The following is a 19,054-nucleotide window of genomic DNA, read 5'->3' as shown; positions in this document are numbered from 1 at the left end:
TGACATTGATTTCTACAGTTTTTAAGGTTCAATGTGGCCTGCCGAGGAAGCAGGATGGCAGGGTTCATAAAGCTAGAGGAAAAAGTAAGTTTAGGCCATTTCTAAACTTTTTTTTTTTTAGAGCTGAATATGAAACATCACATTTAGATACCACACCAATTGTATCCTCTCACAAACACTATCCATTCATTCACTTATTCTTCTTATACTTACTGAATGTTTGTTATATGTTCACTCTCCTTATTCTCTTATTGAACCCATGGTGTTTTATGCTTCTCTATTTTATTGATGTTTATGAGTATTTGCAGACGGTATAGGCTAGGAAAAAATTACATTTCATTCTTTAGGGAAAGTATGTCCTGCTTGACTTTGCTTCTGTTTATTGGATGACAATATTCATTTTTTCCCATATGGTACCATATCCTCCGTCTTAACCAAGTCTTATGATTACTTTAAGGTTAAACTCAAATGACTTCCTCAATGAAATTTCTTTAAATTTACCCCAAGAGGATTTTTATTTCCCATTTTAATTCTTTTAGCTCTTTAGTTATTAAGTGTTTGAGACTATTGTCCATGTGTCCATGGGGGTAATTGTCAAACTATTCCATATCTGCATATTTTGTCTTCCCTCCTCCCTTTAAAGGGTGGCACCATAGTCTGTCCTTTCTTCTCTCCTGTCTAGCACAATACCTAACTCTCTTTAAGTGATGATTAAGGAGTGGAAGGATTTACCTCCTAAACACTGAACAATACCTAGGACTACAGGAAGGCTGAAGTGGGAAAACTTCAGATAAATTTTCATTTTTTTCCTAAACAAGAACATCAGAGGGGGTGGCACAGTAGAACAACAGACCAGTTAAGTGACATGAAAGAGTTGTGAAGATCTGAACTAGATTTTATGGATATCCCTTAAATTTTGTGCCTCAATTTTGATATCTTTATTATAGTCTCTATCACAAGGCCAGTTAGCTTTAAGAATCCACCTGGAAAATTCTTTATAATATTTAGCTACTAAGTTGAATTTTTAGGACTTCTTCATTACTTTGATTTTTAAAAATCCTCTTGTCCACCTCCTTCACTCTACTCTCAATCACCAAATAGCCAGGTTAGTCCACAGTTGTAATCTATTGCTCCCCCTCTAAGAGAGTGAGATTGTCTATGATTCCAGTAAACTACATTCCTGAATTACTTATAGAAATAGTTTCAACTCAACAACAATGGTCAAGATGCCCAAATATTGAAATAAATATTTCTTGCTCCTATTTATTTTGGATTGGGAGAGGCATTAGTAAGATCCTTGTCCTTCAATGTCCTTATCCTCATACCAATTCTAGAGCTTTCAGTCCTTTGTCTTCTCTTGAAAGAAATTATTTTTAATGCCAAAACAACATAAAATTTGCCTTTAAATGATTCAGGGAAAATCCAGAGAAAGAGTTGTCTATTTATAGGAAATCAGAAGATATAGTGTTTAACAAATTATATTCATCCATAAATTATTTAAAGAATTTAATTTTTATCTATAATAAAGGCCATGTTTCACTGAAAATTCCTTCAGTTCTTGCTTTCCTTCTTTTAAAGGCATTCTTTCTCAGCCTCTGAATATACTGTTCATTGAAAGTCTGCTCACAGAAAACATGAGAGAAAGATTTTAAAAGATGAATACTTACAAATAGCTAGGTTGTGAGAAAGCAGGGTATTTATGAAGGAAAAATTGATAATCTGATAATCTGTTAATGTACTGCTTTGATACAACTTACAATCCTATTATATTCTACCACGTGTGAATCCATCACAGTCTTAGCCCAGTCTCAAGGTTGACTGTAGGACACCTGCTTTGAACTGATGTCACACAGGAGATCAGCTATTTCTCACTGTGGTTCCCCATGGGCACCTTGCAGGGAGCTTGTTTATTACTCCACTGCAGGGTGGTTTGGCTTATCATTACAAAATCAGCCTAAAATAGTGCCTAGATTCTTCTTTATGTCATCAAATACTAGAAATTTCCACACTTACAGGTGGGGTATCTGAAGAATGTAATCAATATCTAGATACAGGAATAGAAATTAAAATGGATTTCAGCTTAGATCATAACATAATGAGGTAACTTTCCTTCCAAGGTTTTGCAATTGAATTCAGTTATTATGAGTATGTGAAAAAGAAAGAAAAATGCGTCTGGGCTTTCATGTTAGTTTTTGTTCTTGAAAAACTGAAAATACTGATTTAGCATTTTCTTCCTTTTTTTTTTTTGTAAAAGAAAAAAGGCCTTCATAGTTGAAGTACTAGTGACCTTTTGCAGGAATTATGCAGGCAGCTCTGCGTGGCTGTTCTAATGGTCATGGTGTGGTACAATCAGTTTTACTAAAGAAGAGCCCTCTGGGCTGCAGGGTAACTAGCTTAATAGAGGACAAATCTGATATCAGGCTTTAAAATGCACTTTAGGTATTTAGTATTAAATGGACAGGTAGGAGGAACTCCAGTAGATGCACCGAGGTGGATGAAGACACATTGCAAATACAAGCTGCTACATCCTGCTGCACTCTCACCTGCACAGAGACTGCCCTGCTGTCCAGCCAGTTTGGGTTTATGACAACTGGAAATTTTTCTTTTCTCAATGCTTCTAAGTCCAAGATACTCTGTATAAATCTAGTTGCTTTAGAAATATATCTCCTTTCTCTTTGCTTTACATTTTCATTTTTTCTCACCTTTTGCCCACTTTCCTCAGTTAAAATATCCTTAAACATCACCACTAGACCAGGAAGGGATGACTCCATCTGGAGCCTGGAGAGCACGTTCCTATCAGCCATTATCTCCATCAGTAGGAACCAGGAAGTGATAGTCTAAATGGTGCACACGGAAATGTAGCTGTAACTGTGACTCTGGTATAAAAATATGTCTAAAGATATAACCAGTCTTGGTGTAAATGTTGACTTGTATATGTGACTTTGGTGGGAAACTTATATTGCTCTTATGGGCCCTGATCCTGAAGTCGAAATCACCAGGGTTCTGATGCCAGCTCTACTTCTCTCTTGCAGATCAATTTAACTTCTTCAAGACTCAGTGCCATCCTCTGGAACTAGGGACTCAAAATTATATCTACCTTTTGATATTATGATGACTAAATGAAATAGTAAGTAAAGTGGTTAACACAGAGCCTAGCACATGGTAAGTGCTCAATAAATTATTTTTTAATTGAATAAACCAAGGTGTTTTCCATTTCTTAATTATTTTATTAGGCAACTGCACTATCCTGTGTTGAACTTAATTTTCTGTCATTTAAAAAATTATATTTTAAGAAAAGCATTGCTTCCATCAGTTGGTATGAACTGAGATTTATTAAAAGATAAAACAAAACTGCTTGGCTGATTTCTGGTGTGGTGGAGGTGAAGAAGGTGAAGTTACATGAGCCAGTGAATGGTTCCATAGTCAATTCGGAAGCAGCCTAGTGTTGGACTGGAGTATTCTAGAGGAAAAAGGCCAGATCAAAAACCACAAGCAATCTTTCTCATTGGAGGACAGAGTTTTTGGGAAAGTGTAAAAGGCAGTTGGGGAAAGAGAAAATCTCTATATCTAAAGATAGACATCAGGCACAGCCATGAGATATAAGTGCTATTTTACCTCCATAAACAGTAGGGAAGTATGATGATAATTATTCATTTATTCAGCAAATGTGTAGCAAGCATTACTAAACATGTAGCAAGTGCTACTCTTCACTTTGTTTCTGGCTCTATGCTAAGTGTGAGAGATACAAGAGCAAGATATGGTCCCTGTCCACAAGGAAGGTGAAGTATATAACTTTATTAATTATAGATTAATGTAGTTCTAAGCAAATTCATGATTTTGTTGGAAGGAGGGGAAGAAGTACTGAGATAACAATTCCATTATATCAGTAAGAATAACCAGTGAGAATTGTCAAAACTATTTTTAAAATGTAAATTATATGATTTTTGATTACCAGTTATCAAAGCATATTTTAGAGTTACAATGATTGAAACTGTTTTTTAGGGTTGTAAAAATAAAGACCAGTGGAAAAGAAGAGATAGTAGACAAGATTGTCAGAAAGGCATGGCCTTGATGTTTAAAGAGGCCAGCATTGTGACATTGTGTCTGTGAACAAGGGGTTCCAAAGCAACTATCTGGATGCAATTTTTAGAAAATAGGCCTCTGTATTAAGAAATCTAACTCACTGTGATGTCAATCAGTAAACACTTTTTAGAATTTAAGAGAAAGATTTTGAATACATAGAAGTGGGTGCAAATTTTTTCTTTAAATGTATCTATTGTAGCAACAATAACTTATGAAACATCTTACTTAAATTGTCACTCATCAAGTTAAAAAAGTTCCTCATAAATTTAATCAGAAAATTAGTTTTTCTCTTGACAAAAGACATTACTGTGTCCTTTACCAATTAAATATGATAAGTAATATTTTATGCTAAAAATAAAATGCTGGCACATTATAATATATAATATATAAAGAACAAGTTTATGAATGACCAGAGAGAATTATGTAGCATTATATACGGCCCTATAGCCACAGTTTGAGGACCAGAGCCAAGGAGAGACACTAAATTAAGAGGCTTAGGATACAAGTACACCTGCTTTAGGAGAGAGGTAGCCTCTCTACTCATAACAGCACAGTCATTAACTTGATGTCCCACCTGGGTCTCTGGACACCTTTGTTTAAAATTGCTTATCTCTTCCTTTTTGTTTGACCTCATAAACCCTTATTTAGAAATCATGATGGGTAATTTATAAGTGGTCTATCAGTTGACCAATATGTCACCTTTCCTCTAGAGAGTGTGAAAACATTCTTTTAAATCTTTTTAACCCTTTAAAACCAGACATGTTAAAATACAAAAAGTGAAAAATATTAAAAACTCATTTATGCATGGAGCGCCAATTCTCTGGAAAAAAATCAGTCCAAACACCCTTGCTTTTCCAAATAGAGAGCTATTCTCCTTTCGTCTCATTAAACCTGAAAACAGCTGCGAGAATGAAGAAGATTAAGTCTCCCCTCTAAGATTTATGCTGGTCTCCATGGCATAAGCCATGGCCAGTTGTTCTAGATAATCATGCCTTTTTATCCTGACTTCACACCCAATCTGGAGACTGAGCTATAGGGACTTCTCATCTAATATGATGTACAGTTCTGGATTTATGTCTGTCCTTTTTGAGAGTATCCAGAAAAGTGGGACTTACAAGTTGAAAAGAAAGGGGAGATAAAGTGGATGTCATAGCAGCTATAGAATTTACGCAGTGCAGCTTAGAACAATATATAGAAAAGTGAGAAAAATAATACCAAATCTTAAATTCCCGTGTAAGTGTGAAAGAGAGGCTAAACTTTGAGGGCTGCCACAGAGGAAGCTAGAACTTTACAGTTTGGCCAGGATTACTAAGTGTCTCTCATTAACAGAGGCTCTGATTTAGAGGGATTTTCTATCTCTAATGTCTAAATTACTCTGGAATTATCACCGTAGAACTGAGGAGGCAGAAACACCTCTTCTCAAATTCACCTATTAACTCTAGCATGGTAGACCCCAGGATTTCTTGTCTCAGAACTGGCAATGTTCCAGAACTTGCTTCCTGATTTTCCTGGAAGGAGAGTTTGACAGTACCCTTAGGTCAGACTTTGAGATAAAAGGTACCTTTTAGCTCACATACTTACATTTAAAGCACAAGGACCCTTGATTAATTATGAGAGACTTATCAAGTCTTTCCCGTACAAACTCTCCATAGAATGGGTAGTTGTTACTAATTTGAAAATGTCAATGAGTAATTTGCTGTAATAAAAGTGAAAGAACAGGTGAAACTAGAAAAAGACAGATTATTACATCATAACTTGAGTATTTATGATGCTAATATTTAATTTCTAAAATTTTAAATTTAATATGCATTAAAATTAACTTTTTAGTATAAAGTATAGGGTTTTTATTCAGAAAAATAAGTTTTTAATTTTTCTAGGTAAATATCTAGGAGTGGGATTGCTTAGTCATATGACTGAGCATACACTTAAATATATTCTGTCTGTTTTCCACAGTAGCTATACTTTTTTGCATGCCTACCAGTAATATATAAGGTTTATAGTAGCTTTATGTTCTTGCCAGCACTTGGTATTGTCTGATATCTTTAAGTTTGAACCACTCTCATGGTGCCTAGTGGTAACTTACCATGGTTTTAATTTGCATTTCCCTAATAGTTAATGCTGTTGAGAATTTTTTCACTTTCTTATTTACCACTTATCCATCTTCTTTAGTGAAGCATCTGTTCAAATATTTTGCCCATTTTATTGGATTATTTATTTTCTAATTTTGTTGAATTTTGAGGTCTCTTTAAAAAAATTCTGGATACAAGTTGTTAGATTGTTCATTTGCAAGTTTTCTGTCAGTCTACAGCTTTGCTTTTCATTCTCTTAACAGTGCCTTTCACAGAGCACAAGTCTGGGTGTGTTTTAAATTCCCCATCTTTGTTACCTCTCTCCTCTATTCTACACCTGAATGTAAATCTTAAAGAAGAACCCCAGAGACTTAGTGTAAGTGACTAGCTGAGTGAACAGCACAATATAAAGATAACCTCTAGGAATAGACACTCTTTGTTCTTAATTGCTGGAGAAGCAATAGTCTTCAATAGTCTCTTTGATTGGAAAATACCAGTGCAAGACAGTGACCAATATTATACAAAACTTAAGATCAATTTCTTTTGTTGTTGTTTTTTTGTTGTTGTTGTTTAATCCTTCTGCCTCAGCCTCTCAAGTAGCTGAAACTACAGGCATGTGTCACCACACCTGGCTAATTTTTCTATTTTTTGAAGAGATAGGGTCTTACTCTCACTTAGGCTGGTCTCAAACTCTTGAGATCAAGCAATCCTCCCTCCTTGGCCTCCCAGAGTGCTGGGATTACCAGTGTGAGTCACCGTACCCTGCTTTAAAGACAAAGTTTAAGAGCACCTTTTTCTTCCTCGAAATCTATTCTCAGGAGGCCAACACATTAATCTTGAAATTGCTGTCACTTACTGAGACTATTTCATAATGTAAAATTAATGTTTGTCAGCATCCTTTTAGGTTGCTCTGGAGATTAAATGTAGGAGAAAAGGGCATTTTGTCAGGTCTGCACAGGCAAGGCTAAGTGGGAGAATTGAAGCAATTATCTGAATAATTCAATAAAACTCCCTCTTTTATTCAATTATTCAAATAAATCTTTATTTTTCTTCCTTTGCTCTGCCCATGGAGATTTCTTTGTCATCTAATTTACTTTTGAAAAGTGACATGCCTTTATATATCTATAGAGGCTTAAAGCTTTTTAATATTTAAGGCTATCCGACCCCTACATTGATGAGTAGAGATTTTGAAACTTCGATCTTCACAGTGGTGTTGAAGATAACTGAAAAAGCATGATGTAATCTCATGTTTTCACACATTTAATTCTATTCCCCAGAGAAACTACTACTTGCTCCTAATTTCCAGCTGCCAACATCTGCAATTAGAAACTAGCAAAACAATTAGTCTAACAGCTGTAGAAACATAATTTACAACAAAATGTCAAATGTGTTTTTGAATGTTGAGTTAAAAAAAACACTCGTTTTTATTTGTTATCATCTAACCTTTCTCTCAATTAATTAATCATTCTCTTGAATAGTTTCCCAAAGAGATCACATTCTATTAGCATTCATTACATTTATTTTTAGTAGAGAGATAACAGGACTACAAAGAACATTCAACTGTAAACACAAGATTGAATTACAAAACCTGATATCTAGATGACCTCTGTGGTCCCCTGTAACTCTCAGACTTTGGGATAATAGTCAAAGGATGGTTTTCCCAAGTCTATTAAAAAAAAGTTCTCTCTTCTTGTGGCCCTCAATTCCATTTAGCAAAGTTACAAATGATTCTGTATTCCCCCTTATTGCAAGAATTGTTCAAAAAGCATTATCTAAACACAATTGAGAAACCTATTTGTCAAGGCAGTAGTCTTTCCTAAAATATTTTTGAAAGTGGTGTCATTTGATCATACAGATTATAGCAGGTGTATCATTTTGCCCACAAAATTTCAGATAAGGCAGAATCACAATATTTTTCTGTTAGTTGATTTGAGGAACACAAACTAGTGAAGAGATATGAGAGTCTTATGCTATGTATTTGCTAATACAGAAATTTTTCTCTCTTAAAAAATTGTATAGTGAATGGGACTACACATTATATAACTTAATTCATTAGTTCTCTGAATTCATCCAACTGTTCCTTTCTACAACAGATAATTATTGTAATGGAAAGAATAACCTAATTCTACTTGTCTCTTTTAAAGATAATTAGACTTTATTTAAGAATTCTCTGAATACAATTTCTTTAATACTATTTGGTATCCAAGCAGACTAGATTCTATAGAATCAAGGAGAGAGAGATTACAACAGGGAAGATAAGATTACAAATTATTCGAAGGTGAATCTTGACTCCTCCCAATAAATGCACATATATACATCTATAATTGGTGTTAGATACCAGTTCATCAAAAAGCAGTTTCCAGAGATTTCTTAAGTATATGAGAAATTAAACCTAACAAGCAAGGTCTACTGGTTTGATATTTGTAAATTCTAAAATAAATATTATAATGGAATTTATAAATATTCTAAAATTATAGGGTTGATGCATTTAAATTTGCTACATGTGGTATAGGATAGTTTTAAACCACTGTATTAGATATATCATTACCATTACTAAGAGCAAGTATAGTTCATGAAGGTCATTGTACTTTCTTCCTTAATATATCTTCATTAGTATGATATTAAACATTTTTTGTGACTCTAATTGGCTTTTTTTTTTTTTTTTTTTTTGAGACAGAGTCTCGCTTTCTTGCCTAGGCTAGAGTGAGTGCCGTGGCATCAGCCTAGCTCACAGCAACCTCAAACTCCAGGGCTCAAGCGATCCTCCTGCCTCAGCCTCCCGAGTAGCTGGGACTACAGGCACAAGCCACCATGCCCGGCTGATTTTTATATATATATATATATATATTAGTTGGCCAATTAATTTCTTTCTATTTTTATGGTAGAGACGGGGTCTCGCTCAGGCTGGTTTTGAACTCCTGACCTTGAGCAATCCTCCCGCCTTGGCCTCCCAGAGTGCTAGGATTACAGGCGTGAGCCACCGCACCTGGCCTAATTGGCTTTTTAAAATAAAGCTTCTGCTGATTTTTTAACTAAATCTTTAAGTGTCAATTTATAAAGAAATAAAATAATTTAAATTTTAAAAATACTATATGTAATGAACATAGCCTTTTATAAGTGTTATTCTGTATATACTCTGTACCCATCCAGATGTATGGCAATATGAAGAGCTCGGTAAATACTTCTTAAAAATAGAATGAACAGAAAGATGCTATATGGTTAGCCTATCTCAACTGAGCTTCCTTTATAATGAGCCACAAAAATAACCATAAACATATAAAAAAGACTAACAAGTAAAATTAACATTAAAAAGTTAGGCAAATTATGGTAGTGGTTGCAAACAGGCTGCACAGGGGAAATTTCAGGATGAAGGAACATTTCTGTATGGTCCTGGGTTGATGGATACTTAACTGTACTTGTCAAAATCCATAAAATTGTTAATAAAAGAGAGTGAGTTTAATGTATGTAAACTAAAACAAAAAACTAACAAGTAACTTTGGTAAATGATATTTTTACTAGAAATTATAAGACTACAGAAAAATATTTCCAGCCTGGGAAATAGTGAGACTCCATCCCTACAAACAGTAGAAAACTTAGCCAGGTGTGGTGGTGTGCACCTACTCAGGAGACTGAGGAAGGAGGATCACTTGAGCCCAGGAGTTTGAGGTTGCAGTGATCTATGATGATGCCACTATGCCACTGCAATCTAGCTCAGGCAACAGAGCCGGACTCTGTCAAGAAAGAAAGAAAAAAGAAAAGAAAAGAAGAAAAGAAAAAGAAAAGAATAGAGGAAAAGTGATAGATTTACTATGAAGAAACTTGGAAAATGCCACCTTAAAATGATAAAGATTAACATTGCTGTGATGTAATATCATGTACTCCTCAATATATTGTGATGTACCTTTGTTGCATACTTTCAAAAACCCATAACATAGTGTGATTGTCTGTTTTATGTATCAACTGGCTAAGCAACAGTACCAAGTTATCCACTCAAATATTAGTCCAGATGTTGCTGTGAAAACATTTTGTATATGTGGTTAACCTCTACAATCAGTTTATTTTAATCAAAGATTACCCTCAATAAATTGAATGACTTGTTTTTGCATCTGTTTATGTGGTGAATCACATTTACTGATTTGTATATGTTGAACCATCCTTGCATCCCTGGTATGAAACCCACTTGATCATGGTGAATTATGTTTTTGATATGCTGCTGAAGTCAGTTTGCTAGTACCTTGTTGAGGATTTTTGCATTAATGTTCTTAAGGAATATTGGTCTGTAGTTTTCTTTTTGTTGTTGTTGTTGTGTTATTTCCTGGCTTTGGTATCAAGGTGACGCTAGCTTCATAGAATGAGTTAGAGAGGATTTCCTCCTTCTCAATATTATGAAATAATTTCTGTAGGATAGGTACCAGTTTTTCTTTGTAGGTCTGGTAAAATTAGGCTGTGAATCTTTCTGGTTCAAAGCTTTTGTGTGTATATGTGTGTGAGAGATTTCTTATTACTGCCTCAATCTTGCTGCTGGTTATTGGCCTGTTCAGGATTTATCTTTCTTCCTGATTCAGGCTTGGGAGCTTGTGTGTTTCCAGGAATTTACCCATTTCCTCTAGGTTTTCTAGTTTGTGTGCATAGAGATTATTGTAGTATTCATGGATGATATTTTGTATTCCTGTGGTATCAGTTATAATGTACCTTTTGTCATTTCTGATTGAGGTTATTTGAGTCCTTTCTCTTCTATTTCTGGTTAATCTGGCTAGTGGTCTATTGATTTTGTTTATCTTTCCAAGGAACCAACTTTTTGTTTCATTGTTCCTTTGTATTGTTTAAACAAAGACCACAGGATCATCCAAATATATGTAGAAGAAGCATTCAGTAAAATCCAGCACCTGTTAATTTTGAAAACCCTCAAGAAACTGTGCATAGAAGTAACTTACTTAAAAATTATAGAAACCATATATGCCCAAACCACAGCCAATATCATATCGAATGAGGAAAAGTTGAAAGCATTCCTCCTAAGAATTGGAACAAGACAAGGGTGCCCACTGCCACCACTTCTATTCAACATAGTGCTGAAAGACCTAGCCAAAGTAATCAGTCAAGAGAAAGAAATAAAGAGCGTCCTTATCAGGAAAGAGGAGGTCAAACTATTCCTGTTTGCCAACAACATGATCCTGTGTCTAGAAAACCCTAAAGATTCCACTAGAATGGATAAATAAAGTCAGAAAAGTCTCAGGTTAAAAAATCAATGTACAAAAATCAGTAGCATTTGTATACACTAATAATAGTCAAGTTGATAGTCAAACCAAGTAATCAATACCATTTACAATAAGTTATGAAGAAAATAAAATACTTAGGAATATATTTAATCAAGGAGGTGAAAGATCTCTACAAGGAGAACTATGAAACATTGATGAGAGAAATTGTAGATGACACAAAGAAATGAAAAACATCCCATGCTCAATGATTGGCAGAATCCACATTGTTAAAATGTCCAGTCTGCCCAAAGATGCTCATGGATTGGCAGAATCAACATCTTTAAAATGCCCGTTCTTCCCAAAGGGCTTTACAGATTCAATGCAATCCCCATCAAATGCATCATATTTCACAGATCTAGAAAAAATAATCCTAAGCTTCATTTGGAACCAAAAAATATCCTGAATAGCCAACGCAATATTAAGCAAAAGGAACAAATCTTGAGAAATCACATTACCTGACTTCAAATTATACTACAAGGCTATAGTAACTAAAACAGCATTAAATTGGTATAAAATTAGAGACACAGACCAATGGAACGGAATAGAGAACCCAGAAATAAAACTCTATAGCTATGACCAACTGATCTTTGACAAAGCAGACAAAAATATACACTGGAGAAAGGATGTTCTATTCAATAAATGGTGCTGAGAAAGTTGGATAGCCACATGCAGAAGAATGAAACAGGACCCCTATCTCTCACCATATACAAAAATTAATTTAAGGTGGATTAAAGACTTAAATATAAGGCATGAAGCCATAAAACTTCTAGAAGAAAACATAGGAAAACTCTTCTAGATGTATGCGTAGGCAAAGAATTTACGACTAAGACCCCAAAGACAAATACAGAAGCAATAAAAATAAATAAATGGGACTTAATTAAATTAAAAACTTTCGTCACAACAAAGGAAATAATTAACAGAGTAAACTGTCAACTCTACAGAATGGGAGAAAATATTTGCAAACTATACATCTGACAAAGAACTAATTTACAGAATCTACAAGGAACTCAAACAAAACAGAAAGAAGAGAAAAAAAAACATCAAATAGTACACAAAAGACATGAACAGAATTTTTTCCAAAGAAGGTAGCCAAGTGGCCAACACACATATGAAAAAATGTTTAACAACACTAATTATCAGGGAAATGAACATTAAAATCACAATGAGATACCACCTTACCCCTGTCAGAATGACCATTACTAAAAAGTCAAAAACAACAGATGTTGTCATGGATGCAGAGAAAAAGGAATGTTTATACACTGTTGGTGAGACTGAAAATTAATACAACTTCTATGGAAAATAGTATGGAGATTTCTCAAAGAGCTAAAGGTAGACCTACCATCAGATCCAGCAATCTCATTATTGGATATCTACTCAAAGGAAAAGAAATCATTTCATCAAAAAGCATCTGCACTCATATGTTTATCATAGCATGTTTCACAATTACAAATATGTGGAATCAACCTAAGTGCCCATCAATACACAAGTGGATGAAATAAGCCAAATATATATATATATCCATCCATCCCATGGAATACTACTCAGACATAAAAAGGAATGAAATGATGTAATTTGCAGCAACTTGGATGCAACTGGAGACCATTATCCTAAGTGAAATATCTTAGGAATGGCAAAACAAACACAACATGTTTTCATTAATAAGTGGGAGCTAAATGATAGGTGCATATGGGCACAAAAAGATGTAAGACGTGAGAAACTAAAAAAGGGGAAGGTCAGGGGAGGTGAGGGATAAAAACTTACCTGTTGGGTACAGTGAACATTGTTCTGGTGGTGGGTACACTGAAAGCCTTCACTTCACCATTATAGAGTAGGTCCTTGTAACAAAAACGATTGTATCCCCTTAATATATTGAAATTTAAAAGAATAATAATTTGAATGAAAAGAAGTAATGTTTCTCTGAGGAAGGAGACATTCTGGACTGCAAATTCAGCTCCTGCCTGATAGTTTCCAGTCTAGCTTTCCTGATAGCCTGCTCAACAGATTTTGTTCTTGCCTAGCCAGCCCCATAATCACACAGGCCAATTCCTTACTATCTATCTATCTATCTATCTATCTATCTATCTATCTATCTATCTATCTTTTCACTCATCCAGATGTCCTAGTTCTGTTTCTCTGGTGGATACAAACCCAGATTAGATATTTGGCCAGTACCCCTCAAGACATTCAAAGACATAAAAATACAAGTGAAGACAGAAACTGTAAAATCCCAGAAGAGACTAAGGAGATATGACTTTCAAACAAAATGTGGTACCCTAGATTGGATTCTGGAACACAAACAAGACATTAATGAAAAAAAAAAACAACTGATGAAATCCAAATAAATTTTGGAGTTTAGTAGTGTGCCAATATTTATTTCATGTACCACGATAATGTAAGATGACAAAAATGGGTAAAAATGGCTAAAGGATATATGAGCACTCTTTGTTCTGTCTTTGAAGCATTTTTGCAAATTTAAAATTATTCCAAATGAAAAAATTTTTTATATGTACCCCTATATCTACATATATAAGCACAGAGACATACATCAACCATTTGGAAGAGACTGACAATAATTTTTAAGCAATGGAAATGGATTGAGGTAAAATCTTTCTAGGCTTTGGTTTATTTCAAGCCTTGTTTCTATGTCACAGAAGATTTTATCTAACAAAAAAGAACTATGATACTTTATACCTCCCTTTTTTTTGTATCCACTCTGTAACTTTAGACCCAAGATATGAACAAAACATAAATTGAGGCACCTTTTCTTCCTCTCAGGTGACACTTTGTGAATCAGTTTCCCCAAGTTGGGAAGATAATGAAAAATCTCAGAAAACAAGTGGTCATGTTTTGCATCATTAATTCTGAAGAAGAGCTCAGAACAAAAGAAAAAAAACCCACCCCACATCAAATAATATTTTCCTGAACTGAAAAAAAACATGTATGCATTAAAAGCTGAAACATGTATGCATTAAAAGCTGAAATACCCAGACTGCTACTGTTTACATTAACATGGCTTTGTTTATTTCCAGAAACTCATGTTCTGGAAGATAAAAACTGCAAATGACTTAAGTTTCTCTTTGAATTTTTTTTTTCAAATTAACTTTATTGATTATTCCAGAAACTTCCTGAGACTTTCACCTTTACCTACCTAGTCTTCAACAGGAAGTATTAAAGGAAAGGTTATATCCCACCATACTTTTTTCACCTCCCAAATTTATTCTGTAATGTGGGGAAGTTTGAATACTATTATATAAAGATATTAAGAAATATTATTAATTTTTTAGGAATGATAATGCTATTGTGTTTATTTTTTTCCAAGACACTTGGATCCTCTTTCCTCAAAATCCTTTCCTACCTGTGGTATCTTTTCTACCAATTCCATATAGTGCTATTGTGATCCTTACCCAACTCTAATAAAACTTCTTCCTTTTCCTTTCCCCATTGAAAGCCCTACTTTAAGCTCGACTTCTAAATCTAATAAATATCCTAATTTTGCTCTCTCTCTTTTCAGAGAGAAAAGAGAGTGCCACTAACACTGACCAGTAATATTCTCTCTTACCAAGGTAAGCTATAAACTCACGTTGATCTTATTTAGAGGTTGATTTTGGTGAGATTTTAGGAAGCTTAATTATTCAACAGTAGATTGAAAACCTTCACTCTAATTCCAGGAAAAATACAGTGAATATATATCTCCCTTGTTCACAGAATAAGAAAATATTGAACTGCATAGATTAAAATTTTTTATAATTATCTAAGCAGACAAAAGTAATTTATTTTCAAAGAAAGAAAATCCAGTTTGGCCTCATGTTGTTCGATGCAGAATGAATAGTAAAAACCACAAACAATATGGAGGGTATGAAAAATTCTGTGACCAAGAATATATTATATAATCAACCTGTCATTTAGGTAATAGAAAGATAATTTCAAGTTTTATTAAGAAAATATATTAAACTTTTATTCACATTCTTGAAAAATTATTAGAGGTACAATTTAGTAGAATGAGAAAGCATAAAAGTACTAAAAAAGATTTTCACTGAAACTAATTAAATAGAAAAAATTTGAAATTATTTTTATTGTTATGAAACAATTAAAATTTTTAAATTTATTCTTGAAAGAAAAGATGTATCATATAAAATTAATAGTGCAGTAATAATTTAATGTAATAATCTACATCAATGACTTTAGATTAAATTAACAAAATCGGAAAAATGGTAGTTGGAAACTCTAAAGGAGTGAAAATATGAAAAAAAGTAAGTAGCTTATATAGATCAGACCTAAAATAAAAATTCTCACTTGGAACAGACATTTAAATAAATATATATTTAAAGGCTTTTGTAAAAGGAAATGCCATTAGAATAAAAAGCAAGGAAAATACCTTGCAAAATATTGTAGCAGAGCATAAAGTGGGGTGAACAGGGGTAAGCAATGATGAAAATGAGTTTACTGAGGCAAGCAGAGGCTGTTTCATAAAGGGCAATGGAAACCATGATAATACATTTGGACTGTAGTGATGTAATTTTTGTTTAAAAATGTGGAGTAAGAATAGAGGCCGTGTGACTAGTTAGAAGAACATTGGAATAATCTGGTTGAGAAAAGATGGTGGCCTGGACCAGCATGTTGGCAATAGTGCTGCAAAGGAATGGGGGCACTTGCAAAATATTAGAAGATTAAAGTAGAAATGCTTGTTAATTGGTTGGTAGAGTTGAGGTGGATGGAAGAATTGGGGTTTCTGATTGATATTAGTGGGTGATGGGCTCATTCACTGAATTTGGGGGTTGGCGGAAAACTGAGAATACCATAATAAGTAAGACAGACACAATTGTACATTCATAGAATTTATAGTTTAGCTCAGAGTTTAAGGGTAGTCTGAGTGTGGTCATGACTTTTCTCAGGATTATCAGGAGTGTTTCTTAAAATGCTAAATTTGGCCCAAACTATGTCTACCAAATCCAATTTTCCAGTTGATTCTTACATTAAGATTTAAAATTCACAAGTTTATGTAACTGAAACCATTTCACTGGTGAGATCATCCAAGAGAGGTGTAGAGAGGGAAAAGAGATGAGGACCTAGCACAATGCCAGCATTTATCTGAAGTCTAGAGGAAGAGAAGTATGTAAAAGAGACTGAGAATTGGTGGCCAGAAATTTAAGAAGAAAACCAGAGTTTGTGTTGCTTTGGAAGACTAGAGAAGGGAATTATTAATGTAGAAACGTTTGCTTAACATTTAAAATGCTACCAAAGAGTCAGTAAGATATAAAATGTACTCACTGGGTTTTGTAACTCTAAGGAGAGCAAGCTTAGCAATTTTAGAATGGCAGGTGAGGAAGTGAAGATACCAAGAGCCAGCAATGCGCCCATTAAATCTGTGAGGAAGAGAGGGAGAGAGAGAGAGTGAGTGTGCACGTGAGGGAGCAGAATCTCAGGAGAGCTTGGGGGGGACTTTAAAGAGAACTGAATATTACATGGTGATAGGAAGGAGAGAGAACATAAAAGAGTGAGGAGGGAGTGTTTTTAAAACACTGAGGAGAGTTTGTGGGGTAAGATACAGAACACAGGATCTAGTACAGAGTTAATAAGATTTAATAAGGCAGGAAGAAAGGAAGAATGAATGTGGTTCTGGTTAGGACAGTAAGCTCAAAGAGCACAGGAACCTGTCTCTTTGTTCATCTCTTTATAAACAGCATCTGTTATTGTACCTGGCATACAGCAAATCCTTAATCAATACTTATTAAATGAATGAATGATTTAAGTAGAAGCTGTCAGTAGCTCATCTTCAATTTATCTGTAAAACGTTAGTTAACATCTACTATAAGTAAAGGGGGAAGTGATAGGGTTGGAGACTGGTCAGAAGAATTGAAACAGTTCTCATAGTAAAAAGAAGAGAGAAACACGAGAGTTGCAGGAGAGCGTGCAATCATAGCAGCATCTTTTGCAGAGAGCTTGATTTCTCCAACAGCATCCACTGGGAGATGAAGAAGACAGCAATCAGGTTTGTCCATTTCTTCCAAGGACATACTTTATAGTTATTATATGTCTTTGTTATCTTCTGTTGCCTCAGTGATTTCCCTGTTAAACTCAAGATGTGCCTTTGTGTGCAGTACTGTCTTGTTCTTAGAATGAATATTCCACCTGGAGACACACCTTGCTAAAGTGTGTTCTACTTCACAGTAATCATCAGGTTATTCCATTCCACCTGTCCTCCTGGTAATGACGCTGCACTGAGTGACATAAACCCAGTTCTCATATCCCTGAGGCTCTACTTACTCCATAACACCTTCTCCAATGGGACATACTCCTATGAACACTTTCTGCCAGAATCCCAAGTGTTTTTCCAACTTCCCTTTCTGTCATTATTTGACTTTCCATGCAAGTAAATGCCAGATTAGCAAACTGTTGTATGATTTCTTTCTGTTAGTAAAATCTGCTTAATTATGGTTGCATTCTGTTTCCATCATTCATCTAGAAACATGTATCAGATCCATGCTGTAGCTAGCGTATGTGGTGCTTTTGTGCAAACTAGAAAACAATGCCTTTTCTAAGCAGGTCAATTAGGACAAAATGTATCCCTATGAGCCAGTGCAGTGCCTGGAAAAGTTTGGAAGAACAGATGGCATATGTGTGTTGAAAAAGAGGTGCTCAGTCATTTGGGAAAAGGCTACTGTGAGGCAGCTATATGCAATTGGCTAGTGGAACAGAGGTGGGACTTGGGCTCCACTCACCGCTGTGGCTGGAGTCTTCATGCAGAGCAGAAGTCCTAATTATTCATAAACTGACTCATACAAAGTTTCTTATAGAATGAAGGGTGAAGAGGTAACAAATAAAATACATCCACAGAAAGGTCATTTTAATGTACTGAATTTAAGTTGTTATTTAAATATAAAGGTTGAGGACTCTTTTGATTCCAATTCTATGTCCTTTATTTTAAAAATGACAATGACAACATGGCATTTTCATAGTCTCAGTGCCATGCATCGCTTCTGTTTTATCTTTGTTTAAATTGCTAAGCTGAATGTTTTTGTTTATAAATGTGAGAGGAAACGGAAAAGCCAAAATATTGCACAACTAAAAAAGCCCATTGTTCTGAATAATAAAACTGCCAGAGAAGGTAAATCATGTGTCAGTGCATGAATTTATTTAAAGAAGATAAAAGACTTTGCTTCCTCAAACTCTCTGGTAGAGACCTTAAATCAAACCCCAAATCTAAAGCAGCAAATATTAGATGCCAGATGCATGGGTCACTCATTCATCTCCTCTTTCCTTGCTATAACTCAGCTCGGAACATAAGAATAAAAATCAGCTGTAATTAAGATGCAAAGACTAAGTCTCAATCCTCTAGGCACTGAAGGCAGTGTCTGAGGTTGCAGTCCCTGCAGGGATTGTGCATGGCTGAAGAAACTTTACGATGGGGAGAGATTTGAAAGAGGGGCAGTGGATAAGGTAAAATATAATAAGACTTTTTTTTCTCATTAATTTCTTATTTTCCCCTCCAGATGCAAGTCCAAAGCCTTTAGAATAATATTTTGAAAACATCATGAAAAATGAGTCTACTTCTCTTTAATTTTGTTATTTTGGAAATTGGGTCCATAAAGACTAAACAAATACTGTAATGAACCTTTTAGTTCCAGTGTTTCAATTGATTCCAGGTTA

General features: G+C 34.7%; 1 long non-coding RNA gene across 1 annotated transcript in view; it reads left to right on the top strand.

Moving 5' to 3' along the window:
- Positions 1–18,822, top strand: part of LOC105864968 (uncharacterized) — a 28,416-nt gene extending 9,594 nt beyond the window's left edge. The window contains exons 2-4 of the long non-coding RNA XR_012919209.1: positions 3,033–3,162; positions 14,919–14,970; positions 18,680–18,822. This is a non-coding gene — a long non-coding RNA (uncharacterized LOC105864968). The remainder of the gene's footprint in view (positions 1–3,032; positions 3,163–14,918; positions 14,971–18,679) is intronic.
- The last annotated feature ends 232 nt before the right edge of the window (positions 18,823–19,054 follow it).

The sequence above is a fragment of the Microcebus murinus genome, chromosome 5 (genome assembly GCF_040939455.1).
Source record: "Microcebus murinus isolate Inina chromosome 5, M.murinus_Inina_mat1.0, whole genome shotgun sequence".
Classification (NCBI taxonomy): domain Eukaryota; kingdom Metazoa; phylum Chordata; class Mammalia; order Primates; family Cheirogaleidae; genus Microcebus; species Microcebus murinus.
The sequence above is the reverse complement of the archived record's forward strand: the minus strand, read 5'-3'. Positions and strand labels throughout refer to the sequence as shown.